Source organism: Macaca mulatta, chromosome 9 (genome assembly GCF_049350105.2).
Source record: "Macaca mulatta isolate MMU2019108-1 chromosome 9, T2T-MMU8v2.0, whole genome shotgun sequence".
Lineage (NCBI taxonomy): Eukaryota > Metazoa > Chordata > Mammalia > Primates > Cercopithecidae > Macaca > Macaca mulatta.
Genome location: NC_133414.1, coordinates 89,360,816 through 89,385,617, shown reverse-complemented (window position 1 = coordinate 89,385,617; position 24,802 = coordinate 89,360,816). Strand labels below are relative to the sequence as shown.

Genomic DNA, 24,802 nt, shown 5'->3' with positions numbered 1-24,802 from the left:
GAGACATTTTAAATGGAAAACTAAAAAAGCATAGTTCTTCATACACCAAATTTAAAATATTGAGTTTTAGGAGCTTGTGGGACTTCTGAATGGCATCACTCTGGAGACAGATCTGAACTGGCAATGCTGATTTAAGAGTATTGCCTACAGGCAGGAGGGTGGGCAAGAGAGAGAAGGGAAAAGAAACAGAAAGTAGGAAAAAGTTTAGAAAGATGTTCACCAAAACATTAACAGTCACCAGTCATGTCTGGGTGGTAAGATGGATTGCGAGTGACTGCTTTCTTTATAATATCATTCCTCTTGCATCGTTCAGATTTGCTTTTCAATGAGCGTTACTATTCTTATAATCATTAATCAAAACATCATTCCACTTCCGATTTTAGAGATGAGAAAAACTGCCAAAATAGCCTGAGAACAAGCAATTTCTTGAGATTTAGAAATCTAGGATTATTATCCTAATACACTTTCTAAAAAATCTAGCTGAAAGCATTACTTTTATTAACAAAGAATGCACTAATACATAATGAAACCTCTGATTCATATTATCAGAAGCCATTTTTTCCTCTGGATATTTTGTTAATATATAACGTTTATGAAACTTGATTTCTACTTCTCCTATCTTGAATTTTTCTCTTAGAAATGCTGTATGTAGGTCCTATACAAACACACAATAGCAATTACATGGCTGGAATCCCTATTAAAATCTGTTTCATGCTTAAACAACTTAGGTGTAGAAAATGTTTATATCTGGCATAATAAAAAATAAATTATATTTATAGTAAGTACAATGAGATCTCTTAATTCCTACTCATTTGTTTTGTTGCTATTCACAACACTTCCCTCTAGTGTTCATACAAGTATATAAATTTCAGCAAAGCACCAGAGACCTAGATTTTTGTATATGGTAAGCTTAAAATTCCAAGTATTTATCATAATTTGCTTATTTTAACTTTCTCTGCCATGTAAACTAGCCGAGAGAATTTGGGATATATTCTCTTTCCCCATGGTCTGCAGCCATGGGTTATTTTTCACTCAGCAGAATTTTAAGACACATTTTGCTTAAAATTTTGCACTGAAGAGCAAACAAATATAGTTGTCTCTCCGTAACCACGAGACTGGTTTCAGGACCCCCTGCAGACCCCAAAATCCAAGGATGCTCACACCTCTGATGTAAAATGATGTATCATTTGCATATAACGCATACACATCCTCCCATATACTTTTTTTTTTTTTAGATGGAATCTTGCTCTGTCGCCCAGGTGCAGTGGGGTGATCTTGACTCACCGCAACCTCCACCTTCTGGGTTCAAGCAATTCTCCTGTCTCAGCCTTTCCAGTAGCCTGGACTATAGGTGCACGCCACCATGCCTGGCTAATTTTGTATTTTTAGTAGAGATGGGGGTTTCACAAAATTGGTCAGGCTGGTCTCGAACTCCTGACCTCAGGTGATCCACACACCTTGGCCTCCCAAAGCGCTGGGACTACAGGCATGAGCCACCACGGCGTGCAATCCTCCCATATACTTTAAATCATCTAAGGATTATTTATAATACATAATACAATGTAAATGCTATGTAAGTGGTTGTTACATTGTGTTTAATTTGTTTTACTTTTTATTATTGCACTGTGATTTTCTATTGTGTTTTTTCCCAAATATTTTCAATCTGTAGTTGGTAGAATCTGCAGATATGTAACCCATGCATGTTGAAACCACAGACACAAAAGGTAGACTGTACTTAATAAATTTTAACTCAGTATTGCATTAGGTATTACATTAAAAGAAAAAAACTAAAAACTCATGATTCACTTGGAATACAGTATTCTTCATTCACTCAATCATTACTGAGTAACTTCTTTTTATTTTACACATTATGCTAAATGTCTTACATAGATCCCCCCAAACTCCATGCAGCAGATGTTATTATCCCCATTTGACAGATAAAAAATTAAAGCACAAGCAGGCAAAATGATTTCCCCAAGGTAACATACTTATAGAGATGATTCAAACTTAGACTGCTAAATCAAACCCAAGGATCAATGTGAAAATAAATCTGTGGAAAGTATACAGTTAGGTACTCATACTCTCTGTCTTCAACTTAGAGCTTCATGATGGTATAAACATTGTATCAGCACATCAAGTTTCAATGAATGCTTTTTTGGAGGAGGAGGCCTTTGAGCTGAGCATTAAAGGATGTCTGTCTAAGCATTTTCTGAGTTGACTGTTCATTTGAAAAGTGTTTATTATGTATCTGCTTCGAAATAGGCATTGTGGCTAAGCTAGCACCTGGGTACTATAGGTGAGGACAGAGGAAGGTTAGTCTAAGCAGAAGCTACAACTGGAGGAAAAACATAAAGGTGGGAAAACATAAAGGACATTTGTTAGAATAAAATGCGCACGTGTGTGTGTGTGTGTGTGTGTGTGTGTGTGTGTGTGTATTAGAGTAGGGATAGGAGTGGGGTGTGGGCTGAGAATGGATCATTGTTGTCTCATAATCTAGATGAAAGGCTTCACTTCATTTTTTCTCGAATCTGCATTATATTCCTTCTGGGAGCCTGAGAATGTGAAAGTGAAAAAAGATTTTGCACCACTCTTGCACAAAAATATCAAATCACAAATTTCCAAAATGGCCCAATCACATCTTTCAATGCTTACTGCCAACATAAACTCCTTCATTTCAGAACCCCCACCATGACCCATTGCTTTTTGCCCAATTTACTTCAAGCTAAAATGCTATTTTTTTCCTGGGGGATATTGTACTAAAAAAGACGACTAAAAATAAAAGCCTTTGACATTCCAAGGAGAGTATCCCAGTGTGATACTGAGAGATGTTTAGTGGCAATCAGAAAATGGATGTCCTTCTTGGCTAAATATATCACAAAAGCCCTGCTCAGTTCAAGCTTCTTCCTACTCTTCAAAGCTTTTGTTTAATAGTGAGGTTACTTCACTCATTCTTTTAGCAAACATTTCCTGATCCTCTGATAGGTGCCAAGCAAGATGGCAGCTGCTGCTTATTTGGGAGCCCATGTCCATCTCAGATGTACTAATATCAGAATCTACTCAAACCTACGTTTGCTAAGGTATCTTGGGCCCTTGAACTCACCTTCAGTTAACCAGAGGCCCACCTCAATGACACTTATGCAGAGTTTTTAGGATGAAAATGTCAGAATTTTCATTAAAAAATCATGAAAAGATACATATATCTCAAATGTTAGTATAGGTACTTCGCAGTAGTGGGATTGTGTTTATTTTATTCTTTTGGCTTCTTCATTTTTTCTACTTCTTATCTTACATCCATTTATTGTGTATCACTAGCACTAAAATTCTGGCAGGTGATTATGCTATCAGAATTAAAATAGTTAACCCTAGCTAGATTGCAAAACTGAGTAATTCTGAGGTTAAAATGCTAAGTAATTCCAAATCAATCTCCAAGCTTGTACATCTGAACTCATTCACATGATATATGCTCCTGGAAAAAACCCATATATATAACATATATGTGTATATATAACATATATAATATATACAATATTATATGTATATATAACATATATGTATATATATAAACAAACTCAAGACTATTAATGAAAGGAGAAACAGACTGCACAAAAAGTGGCAATTAACACTTAAAAACAAAAAGTAAATGTTCTCCATTCACCTGCTTTTCTACATTTTCATTTCTTTTGATTCCAGCCATAAATCTTTTCATCTAAAATACAGGGCTTTCCACCTCCACAGTGTTCGGAATTTTAACTGAATTTCCTTTTGTGGCTAATTTTTACTTCGTCACTAGAGGGAGTGGTTGATCTCTTTTTCTTTTTAAGCTCGTTCTTAAATTACTAAGAAAACATCCCTTTTTTCTTTAATATGCTTAATTTAACATACAGTTTTAACCCGTGAATACATGGTAAGAGTTGTGGGTATTCATGAAGTGTCTGAAGGGACTTCTAATTTTCTGTGTTTTTGGTTACAATTTTGTAGCTACTCCTATTTAATTCAGCACAATTTTGAGGTTGGTAAGTTAAATTTCTAAAGACTTTTTTCTTGCATTTAAATTGTTTTAAAAATGAACTCCTTCTGCTAACATCACAATTACATAGCTGTAAAAGTAAAAGTAATGTAAGAGAAAGTCATTAGTGTTTTGAAAGATAGTTTTATTATTTAATAAACGATTTTGGAGTAATTCTGAAAGCACATTTAATGCAATATACTAGATTAGAAGAAAAATAATTATTGAAACTATGTTTTAAAAAAAGATAAAATGGTTCTTGGCCTGGTATAGTGGCTCATGCCTATAATCCCAGTACTTTGGGAGGCCAAGGTAGGAAGATCGTTTGAGCTCAGAAGTTTGATACCAGCCTGGGCAACATGGCAAAATCCCATCTCTACAAAAAAAAAAAAAAAAATATATATATATATATATATATACACACACACATACACATACACAAAAAATAGCCAGGCATGGTGGTGCATGCCTGTAGTCCCAGCTACTTGGGAGGCTAAGATGGGAGGACTGCTTGAACCCAGGAGGCAGAGATTGCAATGAGCAGAGATCATACCACTGCACTCCAGCTTGGGCAAAAGAGCAAGACCCTGTCTCAAAAAACAAACAAGCAAACAAACAAATGATCTTGGTATATACTTCGATCACAGTAAATAGTTATTAAGCTGACAACAATGATTAAAAAAAAAAAATCAGGGCTCCAGGATTAGTCAATCTTTAGTTTGTCTCATGTTATCTTCTACTAAAAAAAAAAAAAAAAAACGAGGGCTGAAATTCAGATGTAAACACCATTTATATTTGTACAAATCTCTCTATCAAATGTAGGTTTCACACATTATCAGCCAACAGAATTCCCTAAATAACTGCAATAACAATTTTAAACAAGAATTTCTGAGTAACTCTCAATCAGAAGGGTAACATAAGCAGTGCACCATGGTTCTTAAGCATTTTGGGCAGGCCAGGTCATCAGGGAAATTTTGGAAGGGGCTGCTGCAGAATTGTATCTTGTGTCCCAGGCCTGTTACCAGCATGTCAATCAATGACAAAAATACAGACATTGAAAGTAGACAAAGGCTCTTTCAGATGATCACAGAATACGAAAAAGAACATAAAAATATAGAAAGCTGTTTTATGTCTGCTCAATGTAACCACTGGTATTTGTCATCAACATTTTTCTCCATTAGCGCTGCTCTTAAAATTACGACCTGTTTGTTCAGAGGAGCAAAAGGAAGAGAAAGCAGGAAGCAATTTGTGACCTGCTTTAAACATCCAGCTTGAAATCATAGCAAATCTGGTGCCTTGATGCACTGATGCCGGGGTACTTCTGATGATGGCTAGCCATTTAGAATTTTAAGCCATGGAGGATTTTGTGTTTCTCAACCATGAAGAGGTATATTTTAAAGAGCAATTTTTCTTGCCTGCTGTGAAAGAAACCCCTCCCAGGAAGCAAATATCTCCTCCGTCAGATTGGAATGCACTCATCCAGAGCCAACTAAGTTTAAGAAAATTGCATTTCAGAGCATGGTCCATTATACCCTGCGAACTTACTCTTCTCCGAGGCCTATGCAACTTGACTAGGGATCAATTGGCACTAATTCTGGGTAGTGCCTGATATTCCTAGTGAGCTCCCCCTTCCTCTTCATCTATTTATTCCTACAGTCAGCATGACAGTATAAGTTCCCAGTTTACAGATGAATTAAGGGTTTGGAGACTTTCTGGTGTCTTCTTTGGGTTCAAAGACATTCAGTAACAGAGCTTTATCCAAATAAAATATTTTACTCCTCTTTATCTCTCTCCTTGTTTGTTCTTTTGAGCTTTTCCATACAGCCAAGGGCAGATAACATGTACAGGCTCTGAAGCTTGATACCATTTTTCCAAATAGCAATGCCAAGATTGCTTTCAAAGGAGCTCCAACTTAAAAATTTGGAGGTTTATCTGTGAGAAAGAGGCTACGATACTACAAGATATTTTTATATTATCAAGACAAATGGTCTCACCCAAAACTACCATAGCTAATAAAAATGCCTTTGAAAAAATAATAAAATGGTACCCAACAAGTACCTGGAAGTGAAGCACCACTTAAGATGAGCTTACTTTGACATTTAATCATTCCATTTGACCCACAGATTACTCTGGGTCTTGCATGTAAGAAATGCTGCGGAAGCAGGAAGTGTCTGCTTAAAATACAGGCCTTTGCGGGTTAGCGAAGGTAATAGGAAACAAGTTCCACAAGTGACAGGAAATACCAGGGGAGTGAGAGGCTGGGCACTCTCCTAGTGCTGACTGCTCTGCCAAAGAACACACGGCCACATCCCAGGCATCTGTGCACACTTGCTTCCATTTGAGGGAAGGGGGTGACTTGTGTGGTCAAAGACTAGAGGGCTTCCCTCAGAGAGGAAGAAGAAGAAACCCCACAAGAAAAATGAGGAATTTCACTTTCAAGCATTCTAAAAATATCACAGCCTGCGACAAAGGGGTATCAGGACAAATGGAGAGTAGAGATAAAGTATCCAACTGAGGGTGTTGAGAAGGATGGTGATAGTTTAGGAAAGGTAAAAATAGAACCATTTCTAAGGCTGCTAGACAGGGTAATTCTTCCCTCAAAAGCATACCTATTGAAGGACACTAAACATTTTTTTTTTCTGGTTAAAAGGAGGGGGTCTGTGCTACTCCAGTAGTAAAAGCATCTCAGTTCTTGTCATTGACATTAATTGAAACAAACGATGTCTGCACGTGGGGAAAAAAAAAAAAAAGCAAATAACAAGGGAATTCCAAAGTCATCGTGAGACAGGTTGTTCCCTGGGCAAAATGCAGCATGCCCAGATTTTCCTATTGAATGTCAAAAATGACATGTATTCCTGACCTTCATATAAAACTAGTCTCTTGCCCTCTACCTTATTCCTGTGAATGAAATGAGGGACTTGGAAGCGGTTTACTGAAATGGGATGGCCTGATATGGTGGAAAGAAGGCTGGACTAGCAGTTGGCAGGCCTACATACATGACCCTGCTTGAGTGAGTTAACCTTGCTGTGTCAATTACCTAAAAACTAAGGGGTTGTGACAGATAATTTTAAGAATCTTTCCCTTCCCTAAAATCTACGGTTTTGTTCCCCTCAGAGGAATGACATTCACAAATATAGGGATCCTTAAAATTACTGTGCTCTATTAATGAAGAAGGGGCAGATAGGCTCCCCCGCCAGAGGGAATCCTTTCTGACATCCTTTGCAAAACCCATTCATTCACAACACAGCAGCTTAGATGAGACTCACTTTCATACACCTGGGAATCCAGAGAACAGGCAGGGAAAGCCTGCAGCATTCTGCAACTGCAATCAGAGACGGCCATAATGACCACGGTCTGCGTGCTAATGTCTATGTTCTACGGCTGCAAAATTGGGGAGATTCATTATATTTCTGGGAATTAGCAATCAGAGAGACTCAGAGCACTGAAGAAAAGCCAAAATAATTATATGAAACTACAGCACTCTGGAGAAAAATAAAATGTCATCATAACATTTTCAGAATTTATTTCTTCATTAGAAAGTCAGGAAAATTAGGGTTCTCACATCCTGTCTTTCCTTCTGACTCAGACTGGAACATGTGAGAACTCCCCTGGCAGAGGAACAGAAAAGCAGAGAGGCTGGTAGATGCATTTTACTGACATTTATTGATGTTCCATTTTCTGTTTTCTAAGACAGTTAGTTGACCTATTTACACAAATTGTTCCTCTTCTTCTATTACTTGCCTCCTGTCATAACCTGGTAGGATAGAATGGCTAAGTTTTAGTTACCCGCTTCGTGCATTTTCTCTACTCATCAGTTTACAGTGACTCCCCAACCAACCCCATAACTTCAACCTAGCTAGTTGGGGAGAACAGCAGGATTCTAGCATGGCTTATTTTGTGTTTGCTGGAAGCAGATTCCTACCCTAAAGGAAGAGAGGAATTGATTACTAATTCCTTTGAAATATCTTCTTTTGAGCTGTCGCTGGTCTCCAACTGAGCAAACATAAGAGTTATTGTAACCGATATTCACAGATTATTCAGAGATAAAATTTTGGCCAACAGCTCCAACCTTGTCCCATGAATTCCTGGATGCCTGACCTTTTCACAGGATGCCAATTTGACTGAACCACTGACCTTTATCTCTTCATTCACAACAAATGCCTCGTCTCAAAGGATCAATCAAATGACCAAGAGGCAAATTTCAGAGGAGGTTAGAAACATGTGAAATAGTCTCTGAATGAAATAGTCTCTGAATGAACATGCCTTGGCCCTGTGCTAAAATAAGCATGGGTCTCTCTGGACATATAAATGCTAGCATAGTAACAAGGTGGCTAGAGGAGAGTTCCAGGTCCTAGGAGACAGTAGTCTATATTTCTATGACAATATAATGCCAACCACATATGTAACCCATACATTTTCTAGTACTCACATTAAAATACAAAAAAAATTTTATTAATAGATATTATTTAGCCCAATATATCCAAATTATTATTTCAACATTTCAATTTTTTTTTTTTTTTTTTTTTTAGACGGAGTCTCGCTCTGTCACCCAGGCTGGAGTGCAGTGGCCGGACCTCAGCTCACTGCAAGCTCCACCTCCCGGGTTTACGCCATTCTCCTGCCTCAGCCTCCCGAGTAGGTGGGACTACAAGCGCCCGCCACCTCGCCCGGCTAGTTTTTTGTATTTTTTAGTAGAGACGGGGTTTCACCATGTTAGCCAGGATGGTCTCGATCTCCTGACCTCGTGATCCGCCCGTCTCGGCCTCCCAAAGTGCTGGGATTACAGGCTTGAGCCACCGCGCCCGGCAACATTTCAATATTTAAACAGCCTTTTTTTGCATAATAAATGTTTGAAATCTGGCATGTGTTTCACACTTCTCAATTTAGGCTAGCCACATCTCAAGTGTTCAGTAGCCATATGTAGCCAGTGGCTACTCAATTGGAAGGCAGAGGTCAGTCTGGGATAGAAAATTTCATCTCATTAAAAAGTATTCACATAGTACCATTAAAAAATATTCAGATAGTACTTAAGAATTTAGGATACAGGCTCAGACTCCTGGGGTCCACCTATTAGCTGTGTGACTTTGGACAAGATACTCACCTTTCCAAACCTCAGTTACTTTCTGTAAAAGGGCCCAATAATCATACTCTGTGCTTCACAGAGTTGCTGGGACAGAGGCGGCTCAGCAAATGTGCATTAGCATTACTCTCTTCATTTCTTTACCCGACTCTATTTACTGAGAGCCTTTTATGGATTAGGTGCTGCGAAAAATAAGACAACTCCATATACTTTCCAGAATACTGAATATTCGTTTGGCCTCAAGGGACTCAAAATCTAACACAAGTGATGGCTACTTACATAACTAAGTAATAGATGGTTAAAATGTTAAAATAGAAGTAAACATAAAATGCTCTAAAAGTTTAGAGAAAAAAAATTCAGTGCTGCGATGGAAAAAAAAAAAAAGAGGAAAAGAGAGAGAGAAAGAGGCCGGGCACAGTGACTCATGCCTATAATCCCAGACACTGGGAGTCCAAGGCAGAAGGATTGCTTGAGCCCAGAAGTCCAAGACCAGCCTGGGCAACATAGTGAAACCCCGTATCTACAAAAAATAAAAAATTAGTTGGTCATGGTGAAGTGCCTGTAGTTCCAGCTACTTGAGAGGCTGAGGCAGGAGGATCACTTGATCCACCAGCAGGTGGAGGCTGCGGTGAGCTGGGATTACACCACCGCACTCCAGCCAGCCTGGGTGACAGTGGGAGGCTCTGTTTCAAGAAAGAGAGAGAGAGAATGAACAAACTCTGATTTGCGGTATTTGCCACTTTCCATGATGTAAATACTCCCATCATGGCTGATTTCGAGCTGCCAAAAGTATTACTGAATATTTAACAATCAGCCATCAGCTCTTTCTAGACAGTATGAACTAGCTCCAGCACACCCCTGGAAAAATTTCAACTTACAGGAAGAAGCATAGTTAGCCAACGAAGTGGGCTAGCAGCCCAGCCTAGAGAGACAAGTAGGAGAGGAAAGAGAACTTACAGTAAAATAGAAGAATGAGTGAAAAAATTAAGAGGGATGAAAATGCATGATGAATCAAAAAAAAAAGAGTGATCTCTTTGGGCTGGAGTATAAGATGCCTTAGAGGATAAAACAGGAAATGAATCTGGAAAGATGGTGTGGGATCATATCATAATGAAAATGGAAGGCAGGAATAGGAGAGGAAAACAGGAAATGTACCAAAGCCGCTGAGTGGGAAAGTAACAAGAAGAACGTAGCACTTCATATTTCACAGAACACTTAATATGCATTTTCTCACTTTTTCCTAATACAGACCTATGCAGCAGGCACTCCGGTAGTGGATTAAATACTGGCCCTCCAAAAGATCTGTCCACTTGGGAACCTCAGAATGTGACTTTATTTGGAATGAGGGTCTTTGCAGACGTAATTAAGGTAAGGATCTTGAGAAGCGATGATCCGGGATTAGGGTGGACCCTGAACCCAATGACACGTGTCCTAACAAGAGACAGGAAAGGAGAGGCTTGGAGACACAGAGGGAGAGGCACGGGAGGAAGGTGAAGGCAGAGACTGGAGCGATGCATCTGCAAGCCAAGGAACACCGAGGATTGCCAGCCACTCTGGAAGCTGGGGGAGAGGCACGGAAGAGAGTCGCCTTCAGAATCTCCACAAGGAACCACCCTTGCAGATACCTTTGTTCCAGACTTCTGGCCTCCAGAAGCATGTGAAAACACATTTCTGTTTTTTAAGTCACCCAGTTTTGTAGTCATGTGCTATGGCAACCCTTGGAAAACTCATACAGCCTTTAAAAAGAGATGAGCATGAAATTCGAGCTTCGGAGAGGTGTAGTTACCCTTTCAAAACCATTGGCCTAGAATTTGTGAGGCTGGAGCTGGAACTCAAGTCTTCCGGCAGCTGGTCTAGTGCTCAATTTATTATTTCCCATAACCTTGCCTTTTGAAGAACACACAGGGATCCAGGAAAAGTGTAGAAGCTACATTAGGCTGCTTCATGCTAGGGAGAAGCAAAATGTAAGCTTCACTTCCTACCCAGAACACAGAATCAGACTTTTTTGTCTTTTCCTCAACATTCCCAATTGCCTATACCCGTGAATGTGTTTATAAGAACCCAGACCAGGGCAGTCGGCTGGGGCCCAAGGGCTAGCTGGCATTGTGGTAGTGCCGGGCCTCTGGGCAGCTCCAAATGTGGTTGTCTTTGGGCTATTTGTTCTCACGGCTCATGGTCTGCAGGTGTGTGTGGAGCTACCCTTTGGCCTAGCCTGAGAGAGAAAAGCCACTTGAAGAACTGAGTGATTTTTGCCATCCCTGAAGGATTTGACAAGTGTATCCCAAGGGTTTCCACTGTCTTCAGGGACACTGAACATACCCTGCAGGACCTGTGGCAAGGTTACTTCTAGAAACAGGATGGAGTCTCACCAGCACATGGGCGTGGGGCACATTCGCTCTGTCTTGCTCTATAAACTCTGCTGAAGTACTTTGCCTTCTGGGGGGAATCAAATGGAATAATATGTTTCTGAAAATTCATTGAAAATGTTATCTTTACATTTCTAGACATCCCCACGATCCTAGGGGTAAGAAAGGTGACATCCAGCCTCTAGTGGTGCACACACAGTGCAAACCAGCAGAGTGGACTGATCCGCTCTGGAACTCTTTTTGCCATTCTTTCTCCAGGTACGAACTTCAAGGAACTGTTTCTTGGCTATTCATGCTGCCAGGGCTGTGCCCTTATTGATTTCAGTGTAACTACCATAGTTATGTGCACCCCCAGCACCAGAGGTTCTTCTATTGTGGTTTCTTCATAGCAACCAGGTTGTTCCTTTGGGATGAGGTTCTAGCAGGAGGCAAGAATGGCTGCTCATTGTCAGTGTTGCTCATTGGCAACAGTGATTGAGTTCTTCCAAAGAGAGCTTTGGTGAGTACAGGAAATAACTTCAGGTATCCTGGCACTTCCCCTCATCTTGGATGAGAACCTCCTATAGACATCCACCTATATTCTGATGGAGGTAGCAACAATTGTTGCAACCTAAAGCTGGCAGAACCGAGCTGCAGGAAGGGCAAAGTCACCTGAAAGAATGAAGCTCTGGCCAAAGTCCCAGCCAGTATTGTCTGCTGGATCTTTCAAAAGCATCACTGAAAAAAAAAATCACCTACTGTACTCTTTTTTTTTTTTTGTACTTTTTTTCTTATTTTCTTTTATTTTTTTGAGACAGGGTCTCCCTCTGTTACCCAGGCTGGAGTACAGTGGAGTGATCATAGCTCACTCCAGCCTTGACCTTATGAGCTCAGGCGATCCCTCTGCCTCAGCCACCTGAATAGCTGGGAGCTGAGGTGCAAACCACCACACCTAGCTAATTTTCTATTTTTTGTAGAGATAGGGTCTTTCTATGTTGCTCAGGCTGGTCTTAAACTCCTAGGCTTAAGCAATCTTCCCACCTCAGCCTCTGCACTGAGCCACTGTGCCTGGCCATACCCTTTTAGTATTCTTGATACCCTATCCTTAGTGAACTAAAAAGGAACCTTAGAGAACCAGTCTTCCTCCCCTTCAATTGCCTTAAAAGGAGGGGGAACCCTCATAACAAATCTTCTTAATATCACCGGAGTAAGGAATGCCAACTGCAGTTCAGGAAGAGAATCTTCTCATATCAAGAGCTTCCAAACTTTGTAAAGGTACTCAGAAGTTCAAGCTCCACCCAACTATGTGAGTTTTTACCTTTTTAAAATAAGATTTCCAAAAGTTCACCTTTGATTTAAATTGTTTTCAGGTTTCCTGCAGATTTGAGTGTCTCTTACTTCTCATTTGATTTTTCCTTTTATTAATTGTGCCGGGTAGGCTTTTTGTTCTGTGACTAACGGAAAGTTCCACATAAACTGAGTTCAAGCTAGGCAGGTGCTCACAGCTTTTGGAGAAGAATGCCATCACATATACCTGGACACCAATCATCCCAGCACATTTCCTGTGGTGCCCAGGCACTGCTGACCACATCAGTCAGACATCTTCTCTGTTTCACATGGCAGCAGGGGCTGAAAGAAACTCTACAAATCCAATTTGTAGTTTTAAAGAAAACTAAATTTATGAAAATGATCTCTAGGGGAAGTTCACAGTGGAGTGGAAAGAACACAATCTTTAGAAATGAAGACTTGAATTTGAATCTCGGTTCCAGGATTTACTAGCAATGAAAGCCTGGCAAGTTGCTTAACCTCTCAGCCCATTTAATCCTGCATAAGGAATCAATAATAACATGCAATCTACAAAGTAGCTTCGAGGACTGAATTGCACACTGCTGGCAAGTGCCGGCACAGACTGGGGGCTCTTTTCACCCTCTTTCACCACTCTGCACAGATGCTTTCTGGAGAAGAAAATTCTATGACCTACTTCCAAAATCTATTCTAACTCCTTCAAGTTAAGAATTCTTTGTTGAATTTAAATACATTTTCCAGCCATTTAAATAGTCTTCGTGGCGTTCTGTTCTCAAAGAAAATTAAAATGTGTCCCAAATGTATCTGTGTGTGTGTATGACTTCAAAATCCTCCATGTCTTAGAGACTTAAAAGCTGAACACTAATGATCTTGGGATTCAGGTAGGATCTAGAAGATATACATGAAAAAGTGGCTGAACAAATGTCTGAGAAGTTAAACTCCCCTTTACTGTTTTCTTCTATACCCTGACTGAAAATGGACCTTTTTTTGACACTAGACCAAACCGATAGGAAACAGCCTCTCTCTCTAAACACACAGACACAGACACACACACAGACACACACACACACACACACACACACACACAGTGTGTTAAATAGAAATCTTGGATTGTGATTGTTTCTGAAGTCATAACATCATTCTTCAAATGTTATGCCTCAATATTAGCAATCATTCTAGATATTCCCATTATAACTCCCATATGACTTACTAAAATGTGGTTACTGTTGGTAACTAGAAACTGAGAATAAATGAAATATAAATTTACAGCCAGATGAAATATGACTGGTTTACAGGTTTCTCAACATTTTAAGTTCAACAATGAATCAAACAGCTGGCATTTTTTTCCTATATGCAAATTAGGCCTTTTTAAAAGCCATTCTTGTCTACCACTTTCTTCCCTTCCCTTTTGAAAGTGTAGATTTAAATTCACAAGAACTGGATGCTTCCTTTGCATTTTTGTTCATCTACTAAATTATAAGAGTTGGATTATAGGTGCTGAACTGTTATGTTGACTTGGAGTAGAAACTTCTCAAGGACTGTGTCTTTTGATAACATTGTTCTGTCTTCCTCGACATTAAAATGTACTGTTCTGTATACACTGGACAACGAGAAAGGGAGAAAAAGCACAATCCACAGAAAATCAGTAGAAGTAAAGCACAATCTAGGATGACACTTTTCTCCTTCTCTTTTCCTATCCACTGACTTCCCTCAGGCTCCTGCCTTCAGTTTCTATTAATGCCAGCCCAGCCTCTTAGGATCTCTCCTGTGTCTCCCGGCGGCTTTAGAGCCCTGTGAAATTGTAACCCCAGCATTGATAAGGACAGGAAGAGCACTTCCTTTACAATAGGGAAGAAGGCCAGGACGGTCGGTTTACAGGATGCCCCCTGCCAAAGAGAAGCCCCGTTCAAAGCCCCAGGACAAAAATAGGCCACCCTTTGGCTCTGCCTGAACTAGGACATCCTGGGATGACGTTTTTATTACATACACAAAAGGGTTCCGCTGTTCAATTTGTTTCTACCCGCAAACCAAAGTTAAAATAATTTATCTCCTGACTTGAAGTTGTTCGAGTTCACAAATAAGCTTTCTGGGCTTGAAGCGATAATTGAATGAGTTATTACTGGAAAAATTCAGTCACAAAATAATCTGAAGTTAACACAGTGAAACCTTATACAGCACTGCAACTAAGTTCTCAAATAGTTTTTTAATCACTCAAATTGAACAGGGGGGAAGTAAGATCATATTCTTAAATATGAAAATGTTGGACATTATTGTAAAACCTCCATTTCTGTAACATGTGGCAATAAGTAAATAAGTAGCATTCTTTGGTGTGGTGTGCCCCAACATTTGAAGTTTTTGCTGTTAAAATGTCTTTAAAGAAGCATAACAACTTTCAAACAAGATTTTAATAAGAAACTCCAATGAATAAAACAGAAAAAAAGAGGTTTTCAGTTATTAAAATTATTTTACAAAATCCAATTTCACTACCAAATTTACCTACTACAAAGTTAGTTAATGAGAATAATACGGTTGCTTTGATTTACCCCAAAATTTCAAACTGGGCATTATAGATAATAATATTTATGTCAGCACTGCATATTTTCTTTTTGTTTGCAGAATACTGAAACATTCCCAGTTAATACAGACAACTAATTTCAAAGAATAACAGTTCTTAATTTTTCACCCTGCCGTGTCAAGACATTCTTCAACTGAATATAGGTAATCAAAATCTTTATTCAAAGTATGCACAAAACAACTTAAGCAGGCAACAAATATTAATGCACTAGGGGCCTTCAATGTACTAACATTTTATATCTCATAACAGTTTTTAAACAGTTTATAATTGGTCACCTTAAAACTATGATATGTTCATTGTTTAAATAGTTTAAAATGTTTCCTTTACTCTGCCTATAAATATAAATCACTTGTCTACATCACACTCAGAAATTACATTGACTTTATTAAAAGAGGTGACTATAATTTTAATTATGTGTCTGTCTCATTGTTGTATATATTTCAAATTCTCTACATTTGGAGCATTGTGATCTCATTCATAGGCTAACCCTATAGGAGGCTTTGACCATTTTTGGCCCTTATCAGCCAATGTCAACTCAGTCTCAGCTACTTGTCTAACAACAAATCCTTCTTAGGTCTTCATAGAATCAGTCCTTCTTCCACTCTAACTTCAAGAGTCACTCTCCTTGGGAGATGTGATGATATGGGAGAAGGTATGTACAATGAGGTTATTAAACAGTTCCCTCTTCAATCCAGCCAACCAAGTTCTGTGTGACCAAAGGTGAATCTGTATTATAAGCACCCTAGGCAGGGAAAGCCAGGTCTCCGTAGCTGATTTAATTCAGCATGTCATTTTTAGAATAAATGTCACACATGTGACAGAATTTGGAGATCCACCTATATGAAAAGCCCTGAATCAACTGTCCTCCCAATTAGTGGAGGATATCTGCCATGGGGTTTTCTTCTGAGAGGACATCCTTCTTATCCTGCATCTAACCAGGGAAGTAAAATGCCTGTGAGAGCTGGCAAATAATCCAGTTAGGAGTCAAGCCACCAGTGCCCCCTTTGGGAGAAAATAGCTCATCTTCCCTAGGAGATTGATTCACTCACTTTCTTGGAATGAATCACTCTATTTCCTATCATTAGTCAAAAAGATCTCGTTGAGCATTAGTTTCTATCATTTATACTGTAAAAACAATGGGGTTATTTTCCCCATGAGTAAGGAAATTATGTTACAACACTAATCAATGTTTTTCAAACAACCTCCCTCCTACCCTCATCCCACAGAGGGAGGAAACATACCCTGTCCTGACACTATTCGCCTAACTGAACTAACCAGCAATGAAACTATAATAACGAGCGAGACTGAAACTGCCAACTGGAATTTTGATGATGTCTTCTTACTGTGCCCAGCTAATTCCCTACATTTGAGGCACTGTGATTATCAATAGGATGGTCCCATAACAGGCTCTTGGCACCATTCATTCTTGACACTCATCAGCCAACATCAACTCAGTCTTAGCTGCTAGTCTTCCTTTGGTCCCGTACCCAAGTTCCTCTAAGACTCAAGTCCTGGCTTATGAAAGTCTACTCAGGGATTGGCACCTGACTTCCAAATCACAATCTCCAACACTAGATCTTTGCTTCCTGCTGCTGGGTCTGGTTAAGCTTAGTTTATTGTCTGACTGCCCTCTAACACTGAATAGGATTCTTCTTACTGCTCATCTCTCCCTTGAGCCTGGGCCATGTACTTAGTTGCCTGCCCAAGTCTTCAACTCTCAACTATCTTTGGGATTTTTCTATTCTTCTGGCCAAAAGGCCAAACATTGGTGGGTCTCCATTCCTGGAGTCAATCTAAGGAAGGGGCATATTTCTTATGAAGTTGGGCCTGTAAGACAGCCTTAAGTAAGAGACAAAGAGAGTCTCTCTACCTTGGCTTTAACCATGGTTTGTCATACTCGGAAGGAGCTCCTGGGCAGCACCCTCTGCATAGAAAGAAGCTAAACATGTGCAAAGTTAGAGCTAAACTGTGAATACCAGGAAGGGGTAGAAATCATAGGTATAGTAATTGAAAGGGGCCTAAAAATTCCTAAGTACAATAAATGTTGTCTCTGCACTAAGTACGTAAAAATTGCCCTCATAACAGACAAAACCATTAGGATCACTGTGCTAATGTATGGATGTTGAAGGAAAAGAGCAGAAGATAAAGGCTCTGCCAGTTCTGGCAGAAGATGAAGTCAGGTAGAACAGAAGCCTGGAATTTATAGACTAGATTGCTAATATGTTCTAAAATTGTGTTTATGTCCCTTTTGCTCTCCCTTGGTATTTAGCAAGTTCTAGTGGTCTCTGTTGTGTTAATGGAATGAAAAAGGGGGATTCCCCCTTCATATCACCCTTTAAGTCATAAGATAAAATGATCATCAATGTCTCCTTAAAGTGGAGTATGGGAAGAGGAACATGAAGGGATGTAGCCTCATGAGGAAGGTGAAAATGACAGGAAAAGAGTTAGAGTTAAGGTCTTCTGATTTACTTTGAGAGAATATTCTCGAAGGTTCTAGGCTCTGTTTTATTATTAAAGCAAACAACCCCTCCTTCATGTCTGCCTTATCTTTGGGTCCTCACTGTTCCTAGTCTGGTATATCCTGCCAGAAACCATTTAAGTCTGAGAGCGAATCAGTGAAATGCAGTGGGCGGTAGTGTAGTAGAGTAGAGAGAAGACGTGGCCTGAATCAGGAACAGGCACAATCATGGGTCTGTTGTGCCATTTCACAAATGTTCTTGGGTAAGTTAATTAACCTGTCTCTTTCTATTCTCATACGTAGAAGAATATACAATCTTTTTCACAGGGTTATTGTAAGGAATAAAAGGGGTGAGGATGGAAAGTGCCTTCAGCTATCTAGCACATAGCATGAACAAAAAAATGCTGGCTGTTATTATTTCCCATATATAAAAATTGCCCAGGGAAGATGTGATGTTTTGTGCACAAAAATCTCTGAATCAGCATCCTGCAAGTACAGATGGAAGTTACCGGGAAATGAAAGTGTACTCTCTCCTGTCATGTTCTTTCATTTGAAACTAGCTTCTTCCAGTTATCTCATATTGCCATCAAAGTAACTCAAGAAAATGAGATTTGCTAGCAGCCCAAGTACTCCATAATCCCATTTACAGGGAGGTACAATTCAACATCTCTTAGGGAGGGTCCTAATATGTGTCCAGTACACCATAAGTTATTGTGATAAGTAATAATTAGGTACCCCTCCAGACCCCAAAGGCATTCACAATCCAGAGGAAGAAACAGGCAAATACCAGCTGATGATGAGCTCATATACAATGGTTGTATGCAGTAACAGCAGTACTGAGAAAATTCAGCCAGAGCACAAGGGAGAGAGAGACTAGTTCTGACCTCTGGGAGCAGAAGAGATGAAAACAGAGGTTACTTTTTCTTGTGAACTTGCAATATTATTTTGGATGACTAAATGAGAGAAAGAGAAACAGAAAACAACAAGCTCAAGTAAAAATATCTACCACATAGCAATGGATAGTTTAAGGGAATAATAATAGAAGAAGGTTATTAACATCAGACATGAGGCTCCCAATTATTTCATTGGAGTTATGCCTGTGTGAAGACACTGGGGTCATGCTTGAGGGTCTGCAAATAATGTAGTGAAAGTGAGAAGACTTATGTTATTCAGGTCTAAAACAACAAGGAATTTATGAATATGAATCACCTTTATCAAAGAGAATTGGATTGGCCTTAATGCTACTAACAAAAAATGTTGATGACATTTATTCTATGCAAAATATGGGAGAGTTTTTTTATATAAAATTAGAAGGACACTAAAAAGTACCATCAAATATAATGCATCAAAATGAGTGATAGTGCATATCCAAAAGCCTAAACTGAAAAGTACTCAACTGTGTCTTGACAGAATCAGTTTACAAGGAACAAATAATTCCCTTTTCAAAGGATAGATAAATGTGTTATACACACAACAATTTGGGATTGTGTTCCTGTGACATGTTAAAGGTTGTTAAGTCTCTTGGACTAAGAGTGAAAAGCTTTGCGCATATTTTCTGTGTTTCCTTTGTCTGAAAGCCACCCACATCTGTAACAAACAGCACACCTGCCTGTCTCATTCACCATATTTCTCACTTGAAAACCCTGTATGATCTGGCAGGTCGGGGACACTGCCACTGGGTCCTGTACTAACTAGGAACTTCAACCCGATGATCACATAATGGATGCGGAAGGCACTCTGGACATTTACAGATACCTGTTCCTGATACCTTTGTTGAATAACTACCTCAGAGTCTTTACTCAGCTATTTTTTGCAACTGCCTAGAATGCTCTTCTACTTTATTAGGATCATCTGCTTTAAATACCGAGGCATCATTCTAGGTCTTTTCTCTTTCTGACTGATTGCTTCTTTTGTCAGCTTTAATTAATGATGCCTGGTGGCATTTAAAACTGTTTCCATAAAGCTTTCCCAGTCTTTCTCACCCAGCAAGTAAAATGCAGCTTCTTTCTGGAATATGACTTTAATGAACCAAACGCATCTCAGATCAGTAGTCCTGAGTTCCTTCAATGGGCTCCTAGTAATCTACTGTTTTTAGGAACTTACACACACTCTCCTAGACATTTGCCAATCTCCTTTGCCAATATTTTCAGTGCTTCCTTTATCTGAAAGCCATCTGTCTCCAATTGGTCTTTGTAAAACTTCCTTGTGTCTCTGAAATATACCACAGCTCTGGTGGCAAGAGCTTCAAAAGCAGAGTCGAGTGTATGAGACACGAGCCTGAGAAAACTGGAACAGCTCAGCTCAGAAAAGCAGATGGCAGAACGGTTTTCTCACCTTTGCCCTCTAACATCTGAAACATGGTCTGAAGACAAAAGCCAGCCTAGAACACACCACTAATTCCTTTGAGCACACCCACATGAAATTCCCTATTCTTGAACTTAGCTGTACAGTCCCTTCACAAAAACTGTGATTTATCTAAAAAGAAGCCAAACAGCAGAAACACCTAAGCTGCTAATATGTAAGGAATCACTTGTCGTCAGGAGCAAACCCTTTGGGAAATAACCACGTGTCTCCCAGAGGTGGATACAATGATTCAGCAGATGAAGACGCCAGAAAGGCAATATTTAAGAAAGCAAGAATCATTAGAAACTTGGGGAGAAAATACAACTTTGCATGGAACTTACATAAGATATTTAAGGCACAAAAAGATGATTGCCAGAGTCAGCCAAACAGATACGCTTTTCCTAAGTCTCTTGAATATTTCTTGGAGAACTAACAAGGTATCTCCAGTGGCATTCAAATTAGACTGGCTGGTGTGTTTCTGGTGTTCTGCGGGCCCTGTTCTGATTTCACATCAATGTATTATTTATTTTGTGTCATTTTATATTTGAATTTATGTTAAATTTATACCATCACTAATATTCTGAAATATCTAAGAAGCTGAGGAGAAAGTGTCCTAGTTCTCTGGATTTTGAACGTATTACCACCAAAAAAAATTGTACCTCAGAGTTCTTATTGTCCATAGTCCTAAGAATTCATTTTATTCACATATTTTCCACATAAAGACACTAACAACACAATGCAGACAGAACCATAAATTTATAAGTTTGAATGGACACCTCAATTATTGCTGAATTTTATTAAAATACAAATCTGTGGCATAATACTGTAAATACATGAGATATGACTTTATAATCCACAATACCATAGAGGATTTTGAGTAAGAGGTTTGAGTAATTCTTTCAAACAATTTCACTGTGCAGAGAAAGAGAGTAACACCCAGAAAAGTAGTGACTTCCAGGGAAACACTGGCTGGAAGCAGGGATGCAATTTCAGCACAGGTCACAGAACTCAAAATGCATGTTCATTTTCAACTAAGCGTGAATCTACCCTGAATGGTCACATTGGCCTCTATCATATGCTCTCTCTCAGCACGTCACATCCTACGACAGGCTGCTCATATTTCATTAAAATAAAGGCCCTTGTTTCTGGTCCTTTTTCTCAAGGGGAAAGCATCCTTTCCCCAATATTAGATCTGAAGAGGAAAACTCTTCTCTCAAACCTAAATCACAATCAATGAATGCTATACTTTCCATGCTACTTCTTTATACTAACAAATAATAATTATAATTAAGATTAAAAGAACTAATGCAGTTTAATAAGTCAGGCTTTACAGTTATTAAAATAATCACCCTACACATAACTGAATCAAAATGATATTTTCAGTGCATAGATTTGTTGCTAATGGATAGGAACATCCAAACATGTTATGAAGCACAGACAGACACATCAACAAGCAGGGTGAATAAAGACAGTCAGGGTGGGCCCAATAATGCATTTGTTTAAATTGAATCTGTGTACCTAAGACATAGTTTGTCTGACTTCCTTGTCTAGGTGTATGCCCTGACTTCAACATTCCATCAAAAATTGCAGCAAAATCGTCCTTAGGAAAAGGCAGTCACTGACTTGAGGACAAGTTAATAACAAGACAATATAACTATTATTTGAATGGCTTAATATCAGGAAAAGTGTTTGGAATGACTCCCCTGAAAACTCAGATTGGGCAAGGTCAAGAATTACGCAATCAAATATAAATTCACACATTTCACCCCTGACAGAGTAAAGAGATTGATGTGAAAATAGCTTCTTCTCACATTATTCCCTCTTCTGCGATCACCAAGTCAGCACTGGATACCTCCCTACCACAAGACGGGAAGAAAGGGGAAGCTCTCTATAATGCTGCTTAGATGCTTGAAAGAGGTAGTCAGCAGGTGGGGTGCCCAACAGGACTGAGGAAGAACAATGGAAGTACAGGTTTACAGATGTGCAATTTGTGCTGAGAGAGAGAAACTAGAAAAAAGAAGAGATTTACTAAACTAGCTAATAAGGAGGGGCAAAATGGGAGGATTTGGTCAAGAGCTGGCAGAAGTCAGTGCTTTTCCATGATTGGAAGGCCAGGGTTCTATATTCTAGATAACTCTGTTGACAAAGTTAAAAAAACAAAAACAAAACAAAAAGGTTTGATACATGTGTCCAACTCCAAACTACCAAAAAGAGAAGACTCGTTTTAATGAGGCCCCTATTTCTTACAGGAAAGCCTCTGTGATATTCTGATTCTCTACAGACAATCTAGTCTATATTTTTGGAGTCATTTCCAAATAGTAACCCCAGTTTTCTTTGATAACCCTGAATGTAAAAGTATGCTTGCTAAGATCTGTTCCTTGAACTTGTTTACTGCCATATATGTGTTTATATTAAGAGTTTAAGTATTTTTACAATTTCTTAAAGAGTTCTAAGACTTTGAATCAGTTCACCATTTTAGTCTTGTTCTTCCTGTGCAGACTTCCTTTTTCCCCTAAACTGCTCTAAATGTGATCAGATCAATAAAAAATTTAGCTTCTTTTTTTTTTTTTTAAGAGATGGACAGTCATGTTCTGTTAGTTATTTACTGGATTTATAAATCTATCTACAAAATAAAAAAAAAATCAGTGGTTTTCTATTTAGGATGACCTATAATATCACCTGGGGAGATTTTTAAATGTATCAATACCTGGGCTTCACCCCCCGAGATTCCAACTTAATTGGTTGTAGTGATGCTCAGGTATTGAAATTTCTTAAAAATTCTCCAGGTACCCACACAGAATGTATAACCAAAGCTCATAATTTCTGTCATACCTCTGTTCTTTGCTATCTTCTTTCCCTAGGTTCTTTTCTAAAGTTTTATTTCTTTTTTTATTATTTGAGACAGGGTCCCACTTTGTCTCCCAGGCTGGAGTGCAGTGACGCGATCACGGCTCACTGCAGCCTTGACTGCCCAGGCTCAGGTGATCCTCCCGCCTCAGCCTACTCAGTAGCTGGGACTGCAGGCTTGTGCCACCATGCTCAACTAATTTTTGTATTTTTTGTAGAGACTGGGTTTCACCACGTTTTTCAAGCTGGTCTGGAAGTCCTGGGCTCAAGTGATCCATGCGCCTTGGCCTCCCAAATTGCTGAGGTTACAGGAGTGAGCAACCGTACCCAGCCTCCCTAGGTCCTATAGCTAAGAAATTTCTTTCCTCTTTTTGACTTATTCCATAAGTTTTCTTAAACCTGACATTTATCCCTATTAAGAGTCATCTCTTTGACCCACTTTTTCAGATCTTGTTATGACATTTTTGTCAGTCTGCCTAGATTTGAGGGGATGAGCACTGTGTCTGTTTTACCCTGGCCACTGACAAAAACAGTGGCTAGGTCAAGGCCCAAGACAGAACCCTCTGGCATGTTTCTGTAAAGCTCCCTGTCATCTTTGGGTAAAATCACTCAACTATTTTCCATTATTTCTCTTCCTTGCATTTCCCCATCTTTTCCATAAGAATATCAAGAGTGGTCTTATCGAACATACGTTACAATTCTCTGATCTATCAGGTTAGCGGCCCTGTTGCAAAGGACAGTCTGACATAACTGTTCCATTTTATTCTCAACGGTGAAAATTTTACAATCTTGCTAAAAAGAAAAGAAAAGAAAAACCCCAAACCAAATAGTTTCCCAGGATATTTTTTTTTGAAACAGATAATAGATTTTCTTTACAAACACTTTTCATTTCCACTTTTTTTTGGAGCCTTAAATTTAATGAACAAATATAATTAAATAGGCTCAAGTCTTTCTCCTCTAGGAAGATTTTTTTGTATGTGTGGAGGAAGGGAGTTTTTTGTATATCATGCTCCAAGGGGAATGATGGCTACATTCCACCAAGAAGACATTTTTAACTCTCTGGTGAGGAGCTAAAAATGCTGCCTTCTTTGCCAAGAAATGTACTCCACTAAAACTACGAAATGGTCCAGAAACACTGAAAAGATTAGCATTGTTTCACACAGAGATTTATCTCCACACTGTATGAAACTTTGTACCTTCTATGTGGGTACCACAGGTATATATAGTAAAGAAGAAACAGCTGTAAGTCTGCAGAGAGATAATGCCAGAGATTGAAGGTGCTAATCGGTGCTGTTGTCGCCATTCATTAGAACAACTTATATCACAGCGCTAATGAAGAGGTGAGAAAAATGTTAAGTATTTATTCAGGAAAGAAAAATTCTATGTATGAGATTATTGGTTTTCTTCTCATCTTTACATTTTTAACTATAAACACTTCTATGTTTTGCTTTAAAATATGATGCTTCTAATTAACACGTATCTTTTTTCTAACAAATAATTTTTCTGAAAACCAGATAATAGTAGACAAAGTAGTAACCTGCTATTTATTCCAAGATATCTGACATAATTGGTCAAAGAGTCACAAAGCCTTGTCTGTGGACAGGGAGATAGGCTGCCTCTATAAGAACATTCTCTAACTAAAGCACGTTAAACATTACCTAACTAAAAGTGATCCACATGCACAGAACACCCTGACATAATGTGCTGAGAAACTACTGTTTATCAAAGTGTTTCTGATTCTTTTCTTTAGCATACAAAGATGGAATATTTTTGCTCTATTTCTAGTTTTCAAAAATTTAGTGTATTATGCTTAGCTCTACTTGGTAACCCCAAATATCATACT

At 39.0% G+C, this 24,802-nt stretch overlaps 1 protein-coding gene across 5 annotated transcripts in view; it reads right to left on the bottom strand.

The window, feature by feature from the left end:
• ANK3 (ankyrin 3) overlaps window positions 1-24,802 on the bottom strand; it is a 701,075-nt gene that overhangs the window by 410,856 nt on the left and 265,417 nt on the right. The window lies entirely within an intron of this gene.